Consider the following 18996-nt stretch of genomic DNA (forward strand, 5'->3'; position numbering starts at 1 on the left):
TCATTAAACTGCCATTTTGAACACTTTTGCCTCATGCTGTAAGAATGATAGAATCCTGGAACAATCTGTACGTTTAAACTCTTTTATATCTGAAAAGCCTCATGGCACGAGTGCCTTCAGACGTGAGCACAGACATCAATTGAAATACAAGACAATCATAATAGACCTAAATTTGATAAGCCATCCGAGCATGACCCAGGCAGTGCGGACTCTTAAATAAGGATGCACAATTAATTGCTATTCTTTTATTTATTATCTTTAATCCCTCCTTGAATACAGTTGACTTGCTACTTCCTGGGATGAAGCCACAGCATAGGTGGGAATGAATAATTTTAAAATTATGAAGCAATTTCTTTGTACAAACCTGGGTTCAGACAATGTCAATTTCCAGTGGCTTCCTTTTCCCAGGGCCCTTTGAACTTGGGAAGGGCATTCATTTTTCCTTCCTTCTACCTCCAGTGGGCAGAAAGTCAGGTTCTTGGAGGCCAGTTCTTGGAGGCCACTGGTGTTTTTCTTACCCTCACTAAGGACTTTGCATCATTTCCCAGAATCTCCTTCTCGACACCCTACAGGCTCTTTAAAGACTGATATTATATTCAAAAGAGTAAAACTCTCTCCTGGGTGAACTTGCCCTTTCTACAGCCCTCTTCCACCCCACCTCCAACCTGGTGTATTCATTCCTAGTAACTAGGTCAAGGTCTGCACCTCTCAGGAGGTGAGGATTTTGCCCTTTGAACCTTTGGTGGTTTTGAGCTGAGTCAGCCTAATGAATCACCAGGATGTGATTTCAGAGGCATTAGGAAACCACTTTCCTTCCTGCTTATTTAACAGTATTCTCCACTGTCTAGAGGTGTCTAAAATTCTACTGTTAGGGATGTCATCCTTTGCCTTTGTTCCCTGGTGAAACGTATTGTCGCGGGTAGCATCACATGTTAAGCATTAACAGTCTTTGACAGTTGAGCCTGAGTAAATGACGTCATAGACTCCTATCTTGAAAGGAAGCCAAGTAAGGGAGAAAGGAAGCAAGTGACAAGACAGTGGTTCGGGAAGGGCCACACACAGTGGGGACACCAAGAGAACAAACAACGCTTGAACCCCCACTTTGGAGTAGCATTGGCGCTAATGTTGGGAGAAAAGGATTGGCATTGTTTGATACGTATACATATTTCAAGATCCTTTTGTATTAAAAAAAAAACTATTGATTCCTGATCATAAAAGTCATTGATTCTTATTATAGAAAACCTCATAAAATATGTAAAAATATATAAATGCTCGGGTGCCTGGGGGGCTCAGTCAGTTAAGCATATGACTTCAGCTCCAGTCATGATCTCACCTTTCATGAGTTCAAGCCCTACGTCGGGCTCTGTGTTGACAGCTCAGAGCCTGGAGCCTGCTTGGGATTCTGTGTCTCCCTCTCTGTCTTCCCCTCTCCCATTTGTGCTCTGTCTCTCTCTCAGAAATAAAATAAACATTAAAAAATTTTTTTAATATAAAAATGCTCATAATCTTATAATCTGGACATATCTAATACTTTGCTGTCATTTTTGTGTCATTAATAGCATACATTATGTACACTTGTTTTTGATTCTTTCTCAATTAACACTATGTTGTGAGCATTTTCTCACGGTGATTTTTTCATGGCTACGTAATATTCCATTGTTTATTTCACAGTTCCTCTATCCATCTCTGCTGTTAAATACGACAACGGCCAACATTTACAAAGCTTTCTTGGTCCTTGTCTACATGGCTAACGTGGGTTAGTTCACCTCATCTTCACAAGAGCTTAGTGAGGAAGTCCAAGTATTATTCGTATTTTAGAGATGAGGAAACAGGCACGGAGAGGTATCTTGTCCAGGGTCACAGGCCAGGAAAACCCTGGTGCAAGTAGGACCTCCAGGCCCCCGGCTCCTAATATTTCTGCACAGGTGTGATCATTTCTTTAGTAGAATCTCCAGGTCAGAGTTTCCCTTTTTAAGGCTCTTGAAACATTGCTAAATTGCTTTCTGCACAATTCACTCTTTGACAATGAGTTTCTATTTCCCTTCCTTCCTTGATGTTTAAAAACAAAAGTGAAAGACAAAAACACCTGTGTTGCTATGGCTGAATGGTTCTATTTATATCCTGCCCCCCCCCCCATCCCTGAGCTGGCAGCAGGAGGAGGGACCCAGGAAACAACAGTTAGTCTGCACAGGAGACCCACAGTCCTTGAATTCTGGCAGCTTTGGGGATTTCTGAAAGCACATGCAGATCAGATGCATCCTGGGCCCCGCCCTCCCTGTTCTTTGAGTTGCCTTGGAAACGAGGCAGATTATCAGTGTCCCTCCTTGTGGGCTGCTTTTCTAAGCACGGGTCGGGGAGTCAACCACAGGAGTCTTTCCAGCCCTCTGTCTGCAGAGTACACAGTGTGCCTGGGAGACCTGCATCCCAGCGGGCAGGGCAGCTTGGAGGGGGCAGCCTGGGTGGGCCGCAGCCGCAGCTGGGAAGCCCTGACATTCACATGGTTAGGTGTTTGTTTACGTGCTTGATGTTTTTGATAGAAAAGGCTTCTAAATGTTTCCATAGAAGATGGGTTAAATAAATTATGGCATACCCACTTAATGGCATAGTGTGAATGAAATAATCAGTATGTAGGGAAGTGGAAAGATGCCCAAAGCATTTAGTTAGGAGGAAAAAAAGGAAAAAAAAAAAAAAGAACAAATTACAGAATTGTACCCGTTAATCGTTCCCATTTCAGCATATATACAGAAAAAAAAGATTTCTTCTAGCAACTGGGATGGGAAGGGTTTAGGGCCTTCTATTTTCTATCTTACATATGTTTATATTCCTTGAAATTTTCAGTGAACATCTATTATTTTTAAAATTAATTTAAAACCAGAGCATCTGGGTGGCTCAGTAGATGAAATGTCCAACTCTTGATTTCGGCTCAGGTCATGATCTCACAGTTCGTGAGTCCCAGCCCCACATCAGGCTCTGCGCTGACAGCACGGAGCCTGCTTAGGATTCTCTCTCTCCTTCTCTCTCTCTCTCTCTCTCTCTCTCTCGATAAACTTAAAGAAAATAATTAATTTAAAACCAATAGAGAATTTGCAGTAAGGTAGAATACCTGGGGTATGAAATTTTAAAATACACAAACATATAAACTCACATTTACAAGGAAGGGAAATACATAAAGAAGAAACCGAGATCTAAGGCTATCTGGTACAATTAATACAAAAGGACTCATTGATCTGGTATTTGGGAGATGGAAGTATGTTTTTCCTCATTGTGTTTTCTAAATGTTTGCTTGGTGTAATTATATAACTACTTTACACACCATTTATATAGTTGCAACGTAGATGTAATGAAAAAAAGCACGAAACTGTATTAAAAGTAAACCAAAAAGGCAACTCTACACGGAAAAGAGAGAGTATACAGGAGTAGCAAGAGTGAAGCCTAGGATCCAGATACCTACGTCTCCCCCAGGCTTGCTGTGTGACCTTGGGCAAGTCACTTGGCCTCTCTGGGCTTTGGATTCTTTATCTTAAGCCTGGCGGTTCTCAACCCTGACTGCACATCAGAATCCCCTGGGGAGGTTTCAGAACCGTATCCTAGGCTTTTTGGGGTGGGATCTGGATAGGCTTCCTGGTGATTCTGGTGAGCACACAAGGGTGAGAACCCCGATAAGCCCGTGCTCAGGGAAGGTCAGTTCACTCGTACTGGGGAGCCTCTTGACCCAGACCCAGAAGCGACTAGTGGTCATTTAAATAAGTAAATAAGTAGATGTTTATGCAGCTCTCGGAGAAGAAAATTTTGAAAGGCATCATTTGGCTGGATCACCTCTTGGGTTTGAAAAGTGGCTGCTCTTTGCGCATAATGACCACTTTCTGTTGGGATTTTCACTCGGCATTTGGGTGTAAAGAGTATGCATTTTTAAAGCTGTCCAAATGCCTATTTATGCAATAGACCATAACTCCTCTCTGGATAAGCTGCTATGCTTTATCAAATAAATGATACACATTTAAAAAACTGTCTGAAGGGGCATTTACCTGAGGGAGTGTTATTGTGTTGGGATTTTTTTTTTTGAGCCCTTACGGTTCATTGGTTAAATAATACCTTTTAACCAATTTTTAAACAGATGTGTCTAAGCAAGATGCCATTGAATCAATCTTACCCACTCCCATACTCTTCAAAGAGGGATCTTTTAGGTTTTTTTATTTTACCTATTTATTAAAAATGTTTATTTTTTTTTTTGAGACAGCACATATCAGGGAGGGGTAGGGAGAGGGGTACAGAGGATCCAAAGCAGGCTCTGACCCCATGTGGAGCTCGAACTCATGAACTGCAAGATTACGACCCTGAGCTTAGGTTGGATGCTCAACCAACTGAGCCACCGAGATGCCCCTAGGTGGTTTTTATTTTAAATTTTACATTAAGATACTTTACCAAAAAAAAAAAAAAAAAAAAAAAAAAGGAAGAAAACAAGAAAAAGGATCAGGTCTTTATTATTTTTTTTTTTTTTAACGTTCATTTATTTTTTTGGGACAGAGAGAGACAGAGCATGAACGGGGGAGGGGCAGAGAGAGAGGGAGACACAGAATCAGAAACAGGCTCCAGGCTCTGAGCCATCAGCCCAGAGCCCGATGCGGGGCTCGAACTCACGGACCGCGAGATCGTGACCTGGCTGAAGTCAGACGCTTAACCGACTGCGCCACCCAGGCGCCCCAAGGATCAGGTCTTTAAAAACTGAGTATTACGGACTCCTGGCTGGCTCAGTCAGCTGAGTGTCCGACTTCAGTTCGGGTCACGGTCTGACAGTTTGTGAGTTCAAGTCCTGTGTCAGGCTCTGTGCTGACAGCTCAGAGCCGGGAGCCTGCTTCAGATTCTGTGCCTTCCTCTCTCTCTCTGCCCCTCCCCCGCTTGCACTCTGTCTCTCTGTATCAAAAATGAATAAACATAAAAAAAACACTAAAAAAAGCCTGAGCATGAAGAAGGCACCTGGCCTTGGACTTTTCTCCCCTCTGGTAGATAAAAAGACTTTCTTATAAGTTTATTTTTTTTCTTCAATTTTTGGAGAAAGTGGGGGGATTGGAACTGTTCCAGAACGAGAGGGAGTTACTGATCTATGATTGTCGAACGAAGAACATTTGGTGGGACGGGGTTTGCATCAGCATGAGTCACGGGACTTGTACAAGCAACAGAGCCAGGGACGGAGCACTGCCCTGCAGACCCCCAGCGAGGAGACGGGAGGATTTGCTAGAGAAATACAAGAAGGCTTCGAGCATCCGTACGGAGGACCAAGAGCCTTCTACGGATCAGGGCTCTTAGTGGCAGACAATAGGAGCCACTTGAGCTCGTTCCAGCAGAAAGGGGTTTACCAAAGGATATTAGCTGATGCACAGAACCTCCAGCAAGGCCACACAGGCTTTTATACACACAGGAAATGACACAAAGTAACAAGGCAGCCAGCAGGAGAAAGGAGGAATCAGACCTTAAAAGGGTAATTTCGGGGGAGGGGAGGGCCTGGGTGGCTCAGTCGGTTAAGCATTTGACTCTAAAAAAAAATTTTTTTTTTAATGTTTATTTACTTCTGAGAGAGGGAGAGAGAGAATGAGCAGGGGAGGGACAGAGAGAGACAGAGACACAAAATCAAAGCAGGCTCCAGACTCTGTGCTGGCAGCACAGAAGTTGGATGCTCAACCGACTGAGCCACCCAGGCGCCCCTAAAAGCACATCTGTTTGAACACATTCCATTCGCAGTCAGAGCGAGAGCTTCATACACACACCTTTATAATTTACACCTGTCCTATTAGGTGACATTGCTGTGGCCGTACCGACTGTAAAGTCTAGCAGGGCGCTGAGTCGCAGCGGGGACGTCTGTGTCCTTGGCGGGATCCGCGAGCCCCCAAGATTCAGGTGGCCGGGAGGATGTCCCTTCAGTCCCGCTCTGGCTGACAAACGCTTCCCCTCTCGCCGTTCAGCTCTCAGTTCAAACATCATCTCCTTACAGAAACCCTTCGCCAGGGCCCCAAACTCGTGTTGCTCACCCCGGAGGTCACTCCCCACCACCACTGTCATTGTCTCCTCGGTCCATCTCACTTTCTGCAATGAGCTCATTGATTTGTTCAATGCCCTTCTCCCCACCAGAACATAAGTGGGAAAGTGACTTGCCCACCTTGTCACCGTGGCATCTCCCTGCCTTCCCTACTCGCTGCCCAGCAGGCTCCAATGACTATTTGGAATAAATGACGAGGCACGGATGGGCAGCCCCAGGACCACAGTGCCTGCGTCACAGCTGTGGCCGGTGAGAGAGGCAGTGTCAGGTAACGTGGTTTCTGTAAAATGTGTGGGGGTGCTCCGTCTCTCCAGAGATAGCCTAATGGACTCGCGGGGACAGAGGAGAGGGAGGCGCCCCATGGAAGGGCCATCTTAGTCACTCAGTTAGAGAGGAGTTGATTAGGGCCAGAATGGTTGTCCCTTCTTCCGGGCTGCTGCTGAAGGTGGAGATCGGCTGCTGTCACAGTCACGGAGACCACACATGTGGCACCTTTCTGACACGATGCTCATCGCTTTTGCGGAAAACCTAGCTCATAGCACTCAGGTGTCCAACCCCGGGACTTGGTTTAAGTTAGCTGGACATGGCCGATTGGAAGACACTTGTGCTGTCTTCTTCATAGGCAGGCTTCTGTGTTCTCATCCCTAGATGGTTGTTCGCGTTATCTCGGTTAATTCACTTTTCAAATCTATGATTTAAAAAACTTGGACACTGATGTACTCTTTCTCAATGGAATTAAAGTTTTACCTGTCTTAGAAATACAAAAAGCAAAATAAACAGCTGAAAGCAAACCTTGTCCACACCAAAATGCTCTGCACAGAGGTGGTCTGGTGCCTCTGTGGGGGTCCGTCTACGATGCACTCACCTTCTCAGCACCTTTAGTGTCCTTTGCCAAACGAGGAAGATGAGAGTCAGCCTATTGGGCTTTGTGTGGCAATAATGAGCTACTGCACAGAAAACAATATAAAGCCTGGCCCAGAGTAAGTGTTCAATTGTGATGGCCACCTTGGGGCAGACCAGAGGCCAAGGTAAAGGTGCTGCATGGGAGGGAGAACGGAGCAGCCACTCTGGGACACGCCCTGATGCCCAGACAGACTTGCATTCCTGTGATTAGTCACTGCGGTGTCCCCAGGTTGACTACTGTCCCCTAAAAGCCATGTGCACCTAGAACCTCACCATGTGACCTCATTCAGAAATAGGGTCTTTGCAGAAATAATCAGACAAGTTAAAGTGAGGTCACAATGGCCGGTGTCCCTGTCAGAAGACGGAAATGTGGACGCGGACCCACAGAGAGGAAGGTCTGGAGTAACTCGTCTGCGAGTCAGACTGCCGGCACCCACCGGAAGCGACAAGAGACAAGGATCCTCCCCTAGAGCCTTGAGAGAGAGCGTGACCCCGATTTCACCTTGATTTTGGACATCTAGCCTCCAGAACAGCTAGAGAATACATTTCTGTTGTTGCAAGCCCCTCCTGGCGGTGTGTGTGCCTTCCTGTATTTGCTCGCCACACGGCCGCTGGGCGCCACAGAATGATGACATCACATTTGGAATAAGATCCACTTCCGAAAGCAAGCTGGGGTGGCCGAGTGAGAGACAGGTGCTCCAGGGACAGAGAAATCCAGAGATGGAGAAGGAGGCAGACTTGACCATGGTGTAGACGATTGGAGAGTCTCAGTCTTTTTTCAGGGGTGAAAAGCCAAGCACGTCTCCTTTGATGATCACATCAAGCTTCCGGTCAGGGCTGCTAAGTGTCACGGGAGGAAGCGCACCTATCCAGGAGGTCACCTACCTCCTTCTGGGCTCTTCCAAAGACTTAGGCTTCCTGATTACAAAGGCCTTTTCTCTTTGAATTCTGTGGCAGAAACCAAGGCGCCTGCCCGTAGGAGGAGCTAGGATGGCCTTGAACAGCATTAGCTGCCCTTCTGTGTGGTGGTGGTCTGGCTGACTCATTCACCTTGCCTAATTCCTTTGGGATCCGTGGTGGCCGTGGACCCATCACCACTGTCTTAAGTCACGGTAACACCCTCCTCCCCACCACCTCTCCCACCCCAGCAGAAGAGCTTTAAAATTCCAAGTCCCAGGGTTGGGTAATTTTTTAAAAATTACATAAATTGGAGCACGTGGGTGGTTCAGTCAGTTGAGTGTCCAACTTTGGCTCAGGTCACGATCTCACAGTTCGTGGGTTCGGGCCCCACATCAGGCTTTACGCTGATAGCACAGGGCCTGCTTCGGACCCTCTGTCTCCCTCTCTATCTGCCCCTCCCCCGGCTCGTGTGCTCTCCTTCTCAAAAATAAATAAACATTAAAATAATTTTTAATTACGTAAATAAAACAAAATTGCAAATCCCCATAAAACCCTCTCAATATGTTTCTGTCGCTGGTCTGTATGCATATAACCAACTATATCTGAGTGCTGGCCAACGGATCCTTCCAATGGGCCTTTGACTCCCGGAAAAGCTGCCAGGTGTGGGATTCCGTGCTAGATTGGAGTTAGCAAGCCGGTGGCACCAACCCCACATTATGGAAGATACAAAGTCTAGTCTTAATGTCATGCCCAAGAACACATTTCGCTCGCGATGTGATTCCTCTGTAATCTCCACGCGGGTTGCTGGGAGTCAGCGATGGGCTGGAAACCCCAGTACTGAGCCGATAAATGAACCAAAGCACCTCAGTCCACCAGCTCTCATCAAGTTGCCAGTCATGGGGGCCCAAGTCGCCCTCTTCCTACTTATGCCACTATTGTTCTCTCTTCTCTTAATATTCCCCCGTCTGCTTATCTAAGCTCTTATTGTACCCATAATTTGTTTTCTTTCTTTCTTTCTTTCTTTCTTTCTTTCTTTCTTTCTTTCTTTCTTCTTTCTTTCTTTCTTTCTTTCTTTCTTTCTTCTTTCTTCTTTCTTTCTCCTTTCTTCTTTCTTTCTTTCTTTCCTTCTTTCTTTCTTTCTTGGTTTAATTCAAACCTGTACTGTACTTTCCAATATGTTGATTCGCAGACTACCTTCTTGGTGCACACGTATCAGCAGTGAGAACAAAAGGCGAAAAACTGCACTAGTATAATTCAGTCCTTCCAATCACAAAGGACAGAAGTAGAGAGAAGTTTCTACTTTCGGGGGCCAGAAGTGCAACCTTACTCTGTACCCAGAACAGGAGAAAATCAGAGTGCTTAGTGAGCGTACATCATCAGGGGTCCCCACACTCTGCCCACCTGGCGGCCCAGTGCCCGGCTCACCCTCCCGCTGGGCGCAGAATATATTCATCCCTCTCTCCCGCCCCTTGGAGCCCAGATGTCCCATCCATTTTCAGTCTCCAGTTCACAATTCGGGGTCTCAGGACAGCCTGTACTTCAGCGAATGAGGTGCAGTCTTATCTACCTGCAAACCAGTGAGCAGGAAAGCTGGGCTAGCTGTGTCCCCCACCCCGTACGCGATGGCTGTGTCACGACAGGATCCGTGCACTAACCACTCCTTCGGGAAAGGAAAATAGGAAGTGCACCGCAGTCCCCGGTCAAGAGCAAGACTGAGGGCGCACAGACATTCTGAGAAGCCCCCACTCCTCCACCTCGGCAGGGAGAGCGTCGTTCTTGAAGGGCCCTGATTCCGCGCCCTGGAGCCGGCTCCCTGTCTGTGCTGCCCGTGGCCTGCGGTTCTGCCTTGCTGTTTGATCACTCTCCTAGATGCCATTTGAATAGGGCACTAGTAGAGGACATTCTTGGGGGAGGGACAGCTTTGTCAGTCTGCTTGCTCCTCAAAGGTGGTGGAGAGGACCAACGGTCATTTAAAGTCTCAAGCAGGGTGCCTGGGTGGCTCAGTCGGTTAAGCGACAGACTCTTGATTTCAGCTCAGGTCATGATCTCGCGGTCCGTGAGTTCGAGCCCCGCGTCAGGCTCTGTGCTGACAGCTCAGAGCCTGGACCCTGCTTTGGATTCTGCGCCTCCCTCTCTCTGCCCCTCCCCTGCACTCTCTCTCTCTAAATAAATAAATAAAACATTAAAGAAAACAGGATGGGTAAATATTCTTCCTGGGCTCCCCAAACAAGCCCTCAGCTTTGGGGCACCTGACTCAGTCCCCAGAGAGAAGGTCTGGAGCCCCGCAAGCTTGCACCCTCCAGTTAATCAGACACCCCTGCCTTAGCAAAGTTTTCTTCCTTCCCTCCTCCATCCTCTCTACTTCATCTTTCATGCTCTCCTTCCAGCCAAATGATTATTAACATTTATGTTTTTATCTCTAGTGCCGGGCAATATGGTTGAAATATACCTACAATTTCTCCCCTACTATCAAGGATTTTCCTGGGCACTAGGGATGTAAATCTTAAATGAGGGTTGTTCTGGGCCCAAGGGACATAAATATTAAATGGGACACACTCCGTGCTGGATAGCTTCCCTTGCCCAGCCAGATCGGCTCTCTACCTCCCCTCCCTGCTCTCTGCCGGAAGTGTGCTTGATTCTATGGATCACCTCCCTGGACTCCTTGCCCTCTGGCATCGGTTCAGCCCATGGGGAGCCTTAGTAGAGACCAGAGGGCAGGAGGGGGGTGAGGCTGGGGTATGGATTCCCCTGGACTGTCCTTTCCTGTCCCTGTATGCTTGGCTCGGGCTGTTTATGTCCCTCCTGTAAAGGAGACCCTTTTCCACTTGATTGTCTCCTTCTGGCTTTGCTGGCTCTGGGTACTGTGGCATCCTCTGTGGTTCCCCCTCTGCCAGCCTTTGTCTTGCTGAATTGTCCCTTATTAAGTCCCCATGGACTTTCCCAACTTGGCAGTGGCACCTGTTTCCGACTGAGACTGGTCCACGGCTCTGTCCTAATTGGACAAGAAAGTGACACACAGGTAAACAATAGGCATACTATGTTGTGACGATAACTCTAATACAAGAAGCTGGGGGAATTAGTGTGGGTGAGTATGGGTAAGAGAAAGCTTTTTTTTTTTTTTTTAATGTTTATTTTTGAGGGGGTGGGGTAGGGGCAGAGAGAGACGGGGGCAGAGGATCCGAAGCAGGCTCCATGCTGACAACAGACAGCTCGACGCGGGGCTCGATCTCACGAACTGCGAGATCATGACCTAAACCAAAGTTGGATGCTTAACGGACTGAGCCACCCAGGCGCCCCTAAATTATGATTTTTCAAAGATTATGTATTAATTTTACTCCAGAAAATATCCACGAAAACGGGAACAATGGTAATCTCTGGGTAGTGAGGATATAAATACTTTTTCATATTTTTATTATCTAGTTGTATTCGTTATCTATTGCTACAGAACAAAGTCACCACAAACTCTGTGGCTTAAAACAACACACAGTCATGACTCCACAGTTTCTATAGATCAGGAGTCCAGGCACAGCTGAGCTGTGTCTGCTGCAAGGCTGTAATCAAGGTGATCACTGGGGCTGTGGTCTCATCCGGGGCGAGAGTGGGAAAGGATATACTTCCTTGCTCACGTGGTTGTCAGGAGCATTCTGTTTCTTGTGGGTTGACAGACTGAGGGCCTCGGTGTCTTGGAGGCTGCTGGCCAGAGGCCACCCTCAGCTCCTTGCCACGTGGGTCTTGCCAACATGACCACTGCTTCCTCAAAGCCAGCAAGGAAAAGAGTCTCCTTGTAAGACAGGCATTACAACCTTACGCAACGTGATCACAGAAGAGACATTCTATCGCCTTTGCATTCATGTATGGGTAGAAGCAAGTCACAGGTCCCACCCACTCTCAAGGGGGGGGCATCACAAAGGGGTGAACATCAGGAGATGATGGGGACAATCACAGTGTCTCTGCCACAATTGTTTCCTGATAACAATTTACAGTAAACCTATAGTTTCTGTAATCATGTACTATTTTTAAAATACTGTATTTTAAAATTTAAAAACAGGGGCGCCTGGGTGGTGCAGTCGGTTAAGCGGCCGACTTCAGCCAGGTCACGATCTCGCGGTCCGGGAGTTCGAGCCCCGCGTCGGGCTCTGGGCTGATGACTCGGAGCCTGGAGCCTGCTTCCGATTCTGTGTCTCCCTCTCTCACTGCCCCTCCCCCGTTCATGCTCTGTCTCTCTCTGTCCCAAAGATAAATAAATAAACGTTGAAAAAAAATAAAATAAAAATTAAAAACAGAAAAAAAGATTATTTATAAACAACCTAAAAGGTATTAATTTCTTGGTGAAAATAATTTCTTAAGTTAGGCTCTGTTCCGATTATGTTTCCTAAAGTTGAAATCTGTTTAATGAAGTTAATATAAAGGATAAGACCACTGTTTTTTTGTTTTTTGGTGTGTTTTTGTTTTTGTTCTTACAGAAAGACCCCTGAACCCTTATTTCAAATTGGAAGGTCATCGAGGATTAAAGGGCATACAGTAACATACTAACTTCCCATGGGGCCACATCTGGAAGATGATGCCTCCTGTCCAGCTCATCAGAACTTCCTGGGGGTTGGTCTTAAAAAATCTGACCGTTTCCTCTAAAGGCTGCTCTTTACCTGGGGCCGTCGTGCTGTGTTGGAAGAAAACCTCAACCAGAATGTGGAGAGCTCAGGTTCTAGCTTAGAACACGTTATTTTTGTAACATCAACTGAGAAACCTAATTTCTCTGGATTTCCATTTTTGTCCATTTGAAGGGGAATAAAAATGATACTTGTATCAGCTGACTCCTTAGAGGCAGATGGATGAGATAAATCAATCCACACCCATCTGGCTTTCTAGAAGCTCATTGGTTAGAGTCTGGCAATTCCAGCCTAGGCGTTTCCTGTTGAAGACCTAACTCGGTATCAGGAGGGTCCTCCCCACCCATAGCCTGTTGCCACTGCTAGCTGGTTCAGACTCTCTTGTGTGCAGTAAGCACCCTCCGGAATGTCAATCGAGTTGACATGGACCAACCCCTTCCTGGTCTTCCTTAACCCACAAGCAGACCCTTGGCCGGATGTCTGGATGAGGGACGGGCTCAAACCCAGCTAGGCCAATTGGTTTTGTATCTTTAGGAATCTGCAGTGGGATTTCCTGCCCTTCATCTCACTGGGTCCCTCAGAAGAGGGACTTAAGTTGGACAGATGGACCCATCTTCTTCCCAGGTTTGCTCAGTCAGCCATTCTACTCATTCTTTCATCTGTTCAGGAAGCATTCGTTGTTGTGTGATTTGCAGGCACTTTACCCCATTTCATTTAATCTGTACAGCAGCATCGCACCCATTTGGCATTCTAGAAGTTCAGTGGCCACGAGTCTGAAGGCAGGCATTATTACCACCCGCATTCTACGGGTGCATAAGCGAAGTCTCACAAAGGTAAAATAACTTGCTCACAGTGTCAGGTGTAAAGGGGGAAACCGGGAGCCTAGATGAGGTGTGGTTCCAGAGTTCCTGCACTTTCCCCCTGGAGCCTTGAAGGTACTTGCCAAGTCCCATGGAGTGGGCTCGGGCTGGGGTTGGGTGTCTGGTGATGGACAGGAGGGAGAACTCCACCCTTCTCAGACCACACTGGGGACAGTGCAGTATCCAGATGGAGACACAAGGTGGCAGAGAGCCATAGGACATGCAGCTCCCCAGGCCAGGGCTGGGACTGGTTCTTGCTTCTGCGTTCACACATTCTTTTACATTAAGGAAAGGATATGTGCAACTATTCCATATATACCCAAACTATAAATGTTTCATAATTCACTACAAGAAATAGAGGGAGAATCATAGAAGGAAAAACAAACGTAGGGAGAAAAAAAAAACAAACAGTAGTGACAGGTATCAGCATTGTAACAGGCAAAGATTCACTTAAAATTGCTTTTTTTTTTTTTTAAATATGGTTGTTTAGATGAAAACTTGCAAGAATTTATTATTAAATGGTATATTAATTCCTACCTAAGTTTTGAGACAATAATAGACCTCTTTAAATTCTCTTTTCCTTAGTTTTACTGGAGGGAAGAATATCTTTTTTTTTTTTTTTTTTTTTAAGAGAGTGAGCATGAATGTGAGAGCAGGGGAGAGACAGAGAGAGACAGAGAGAGAGAGAGAGAGAGTGAGAGAGAGAGAGAGAGAGAGAGAGAATCCCAAGCAGAGAGAAAATCCCCACTGACAGAGTAGGGGCAGACGTGGAGTTCAATTTCACAACCGGGAGATCATGACCTGAGCTGACATCAGAAGTCAGATGCTCAACTGACTGAGCCACCCAGGTCCCTCAAGAGTTTCTTTCTTCTAATTATGGAGCGGGAAGGGCATCTGATCTCATTTTCTAGGAAAGAAGTCTACTCAGATGGTGTTTTATTTTAGTCTTACAGGGTTTTACAACGTTAGTACTGAGACTTGAAATCACGTTCTATTTCTTTTTTTTTTTTTTTTCAACGTTTATTTATTTTTGGGACAGAGAGAGACAGAGCATGAACGGGGGAGGGGCAGAGAGAGAGGGAGACACAGAATCGGAAACAGGCTCCAGGCTCTGAGCCATCAGCCCAGAGCCCGACGCGGGGCTCGAACTCACGGACCGCGAGATCGTGACCTGGCTAAAGTCGACGCTTAACCGACTCCGCCACCCAGGCGCCCCAACACGTTCTATTTCTAAGACTGCAGGTGGAAATGGGCCCACAGAGCGGGTGAGGTAAAGGGGAGATCTGGTTTAGCTGGTCCAGGGAGCCCTCTTCGGGCCCTAACCTTACTTGATGTGAGGTACGGCACGTCCAGAGGCCTACAAGAGGAGAGAGTTTTGCTTTGTCTTTTTCCAAAGTAGTGGAGGGCACGCTTTCAGAGATGAAGACTTTCCCACTTTTTTTTTCTTTTAATTTTTTAAAATAATTTACACCCAAATTAGTTAGCGTATAGTGCAGCAATGATTTCAGGAGTAGATTCCTTAGTGCCCCTTCCCCGTTTAGCCCATCCCCCCTCCCACAACCCCTCCCGTAACCCTCAGTTTGTTCTCCATATTTATGGGTCTCTTCTGTTATGTTCCCGTCCCTGTTTTTATATTATGTTTGTCTCCCTTCCCTTATGTTCATCTGTTTTGTCTTTTTTTTTTTTTTTTAATGTATATGACATTAGCAAGAGGATGAACATACGAATAAAGAGGTATTTTCCTAGAATTTATAAATATAATTGTGTGTGTATGTGTATATATGTTTTTTTTTTTCAACATTTATTTATTTTTGGGACAGAGAGAGTCAGAGCATGAACGGGGGAGGGGCAGAGAGAGAGGGAGACACAGAAACGGAAACAGGCTCCAGGCTCCGAGCCATCAGCCCAGAGCCTGACGCGGGGCTCGAACTCACGGACCGCGAGATCGTGACCTGGCTGAAGTCGGACGCTTAACCGACTGCGCCACCCAGGCGCCCCTGTTTTGTCTCTTAAAGTCCTCCTATGAGTGAAGTCATCGGATATTTGTCTTTCTCTGGCTAATTTCACTCCAGTTCCATCCACATAGTTGCAAATGGCAAGATGTCATCCTTTTTGATTGCCGAAGGCTCTCCCACTTTTAGCCATAATGAGATCCAAAGCCTTCTTCCCTGCGTGCCGCCATGTCTGGTCACGAAGCTCCACTGGTGGATGGAAACACTCAGCATTGCGGGTGTTAAGCGTCTGGTGTGTGAGAAATGAGGGGCCACAGCTGTCAGCCGCAGAACGGAAGCAGGGAGGCCCTGGAACAGGACCAAAACTGGACTAGGGTCTACTGACTGCCTTCCCTCCAGATGAGTGGACATGAAAGGCGTGCACTGTTCCGGTCCATCCTGATTGTCTACTAATACGCCCAGGGGTACGGAGAAGGCCACCCCTCAGAACCTTGGCAGGGCCGTGCTTCTCCTTGTGGCGCAGACACGTTTGCTGGGCAAACAGACCAGCGTTTGGGGCTCAGAAGCGCGAGAGAAGCCAAGGAACATCAGCTCTTTGTCGAACACGCTGGGGAAAGGTCATGAGTAACGTAACTTTGTTAAGGTGGGTGACACGTGTGCCTGAGTTTGAGGACCCTGTGGCAGCTTGGTCTGGCAGAGTTGGGGGCTCTGGGGATGCCTGAAACAGGGAATAATAGGAGCATCAAGAGGGACAAGACTGGAGGTGGAGACACCAATTCAGACACTCTCCTTGCAATCCAGGCCGTCGGGGGCCCTGCGTCAGGGGCCAGCGGTGGGGGCAGGGGACGCACACATAAGCTGCTAGGTAGGTCGAACGGGTGAGCTTGCTGAGGACCTAGCTCAGGGGATTTGATGAGGTGATGCCCGGGAAGTGCTTAACACAGTGTCAGCCCCGAGGAAGGGACCAGGGACCGGCAGACATCAGCTGCTGCCTTACGGGAGGAGGGGTGAGTGCGTCGTTACAGAGGGGGGACCTGAACAGTGCAGTGCATCCGGGGAGGGGGGAGTGTGGAATCAGTTTGTCCGACATCGGGAGGAACACGGGAATGAGGGCCCCCCTTCCTCCTCGTGCCCCACAGACGGGCTGCAGGTTCCACAGAGAAACCTTCTCGCTGCCCAGTGTGGGCTTTTCTTTTTGTCCGAGACCAGCCTGCCTGGGGTCAGCGTTGCAGAGGGCTCTCCAGACGGAACATGGGCATCTATAGTTTATTCGTTTATTTTTTTAATTGTTTTAAATGTTTTTATTTATTGTTGAGAGAGAAAGACACACACACACACACACACACACACACACACACACAGAATCCAAAGCAGGTCACAGGCTCTGAGCTGTCAGCGTAGAGCCTGACGCGGGGCTCGAACTCACAAACTGCAAGATCGTGACCTGAGCCGAAGTCGGACGCTTAACCGACTGAGCCACCCAGACGCCCCTGGACATCTATAGTTTAAATGATTGCCCAGCTGCTGTCCATGCTCACAGGGTAACTGGGAAGACATTGTCTTTGGGTGAGTGCCTGGGTGCTCTGGGGAGGAACGCCAGTGACTGAAACTTGAAATGCAAAGCAACCCAACCTTGGGGAAAAAAATGCCCTTCCCCTCAGTGAAATAGCTGACCAACTGCTGCAGCGCTCGGCCACGTCTACAAAACACCCTCACAAGCATGACCTCATGTGATTCCTTGTCCCTTGCTTTTCCAGGTGTAAGAGGCTTGGAGCAAAGCAGCTACAGAGTCTTTTTGGCTTTCCTTCCAGAAGTTTCTCTCCTCCTGGCCAAGTCACATGACCTGAACGTAACTAGGGGAGGCTGTCAGGTGTGCGCGTGGCTCTTCTGGGGTCTGCGCGTCACTGGCAGGGTGCTGTTGCTCACAGGCGTTTCCCACTTTCATGAATCCTTTCTTGCTCTAGCTCTGGACAGGGTCTTAGGCTCCATGAGGACTCACAGGGACCGGTCTGTGAAGGCCTCTGGGCAAGAGGGGGGCTGGAGTGGGGCTGGAAGGTGTTTGAGCTCCAGAGAGCGGTTCTGGAACTGCAGTGTCCAACCCGTGGCAGGAGACACAGTTCCCTCTCCTTGACCGTCTCACCCTGATTTCTGTGGCACCTTACCTCTGACGTAGGAGACGTCGGCTAACACTGTTGGGTGGGGAAGGTTGAAGGGAAAAATTTCAAAATGGCCAGACACATGAAGGAACAGGGCTCGCGTGCCCTGTCTTGCTGTTTTCACAGTCTGTGCCGCAGAGGAAACGGCAGAGGCCAGCAGACTGGTTGCTTTCGAAGGGCACCTTGAAGGAGCCTTATCAAAGCTACAGCCTGATGCTCTGTGGCGGGTAAGGAAGTTCTGTTCTTGTTGACTGACCAGCTGAAGTCCTTAGACTTACTGGCGGAAACCACCCACAAGCTGGAGCACTCAGACAGCCACACTGCAAGGGCACAGAGTCCCCTGGGGCTTGGACCTTCTAATGATACATTCTCTCAGCAGTGCCTGGAAATAAACGTCCTTGCTTATTTTGCTGGAGACAGCAGGCCTCCCTCCTCTAGTCTCCCTCCTTGGGGTGGGAGCGCTTTCCCTCATCGCTTGCTTTTCCAAGTAGAACAGACTTGGAGAAAGCCGCCGTGCTTTCGCTCTTCGTTCTAGAAAGGTCTGTCTTCCTACTCAACAGGTCACGTGATCTAAAAAGAACTGGGACAGGGTTGTGGGTGCTTGTGGGACTTTTCTGGGGTCTGCAGATTACTGGCCCAGCCGTAATTATAGTGGCTAGGGTAGGCTGGAGCATGACACCCGGACGCGTGGAAAACCAAGTAATTGTACTTACTAGGAGCAATCACATCCCCAGAATGAGACTTCTGTGTCTTTAAGTGAGCAAAGTCTAGAAGTTTTTCAGGAACCAATTTTGGGCCTGAAGGATTTTCACTTGCCCTGTAGTTCCTTGGTCATTCGGTCAAGGGAGGAGATTATCCCCCGAGACCCATGCAGAGTTTGGGGCCACAGACATTTGCTGAAAAAAGTCAGGTGTAACTCAATTTGTAATCTTTTCCCTGGAATAAATTTGCCCTCCCCAGTTAATCTCAGACAGAGGGCAGCTTGACTGATTTCCTCTCTGGAATTCAGGTCTCTAACACTAGAAATGTAATCCCACTGCATGTACTGTTTTGGTGAAGAATGCTTTTCTTTCTGTAACAGGGATAGGGATTCTGGAACTGGGTTCTGGGCCCAGCTTTGTCACTTAATAGCTATGTGATGTTGGGCAAGCTGCTCTCTGCTTGTTTCCTCATCTGTAGAAAAGGGGACGGTTTCCAGTAAGGAGAAAATGAGTCAATATGCCTAAAGCACTCAGAACAAAGCCTAGTATGCATTGGTATATAAGAAATTGTTATTTTTTACCATATGAAACCAGAGCAGAATGTGAAATGAAGGGATGTCGTGTTGGTAACTTTAAGTAGTGACAGTCTCGGCCTAGGAGGCAGGAGGCCTGGAACTCTCTAATCAGGCTTCCCATTAAGAAATGGGGGAATTCAGGGGCGCCTGGGTGGCGCAGTTGGTTAAGCGTCCGACTTCAGCCAGGTCACGATCTTGCGGTCCGTGAGTTCGAGCCCCGCGTCAGGCTCTGGGCTGATGGCTCAGAGCCTGGAGCCTGTTTCCGATTCTGTGTCTCCCTCTCTCTCTGCCCCTCCCCCGTTCATGTTCTG

This window comes from Puma concolor, chromosome D4 (genome assembly GCF_028749965.1).
Source record: "Puma concolor isolate L17-30 chromosome D4, mPumCon1.1.hap2, whole genome shotgun sequence".
NCBI classification, from domain to species: domain Eukaryota; kingdom Metazoa; phylum Chordata; class Mammalia; order Carnivora; family Felidae; genus Puma; species Puma concolor.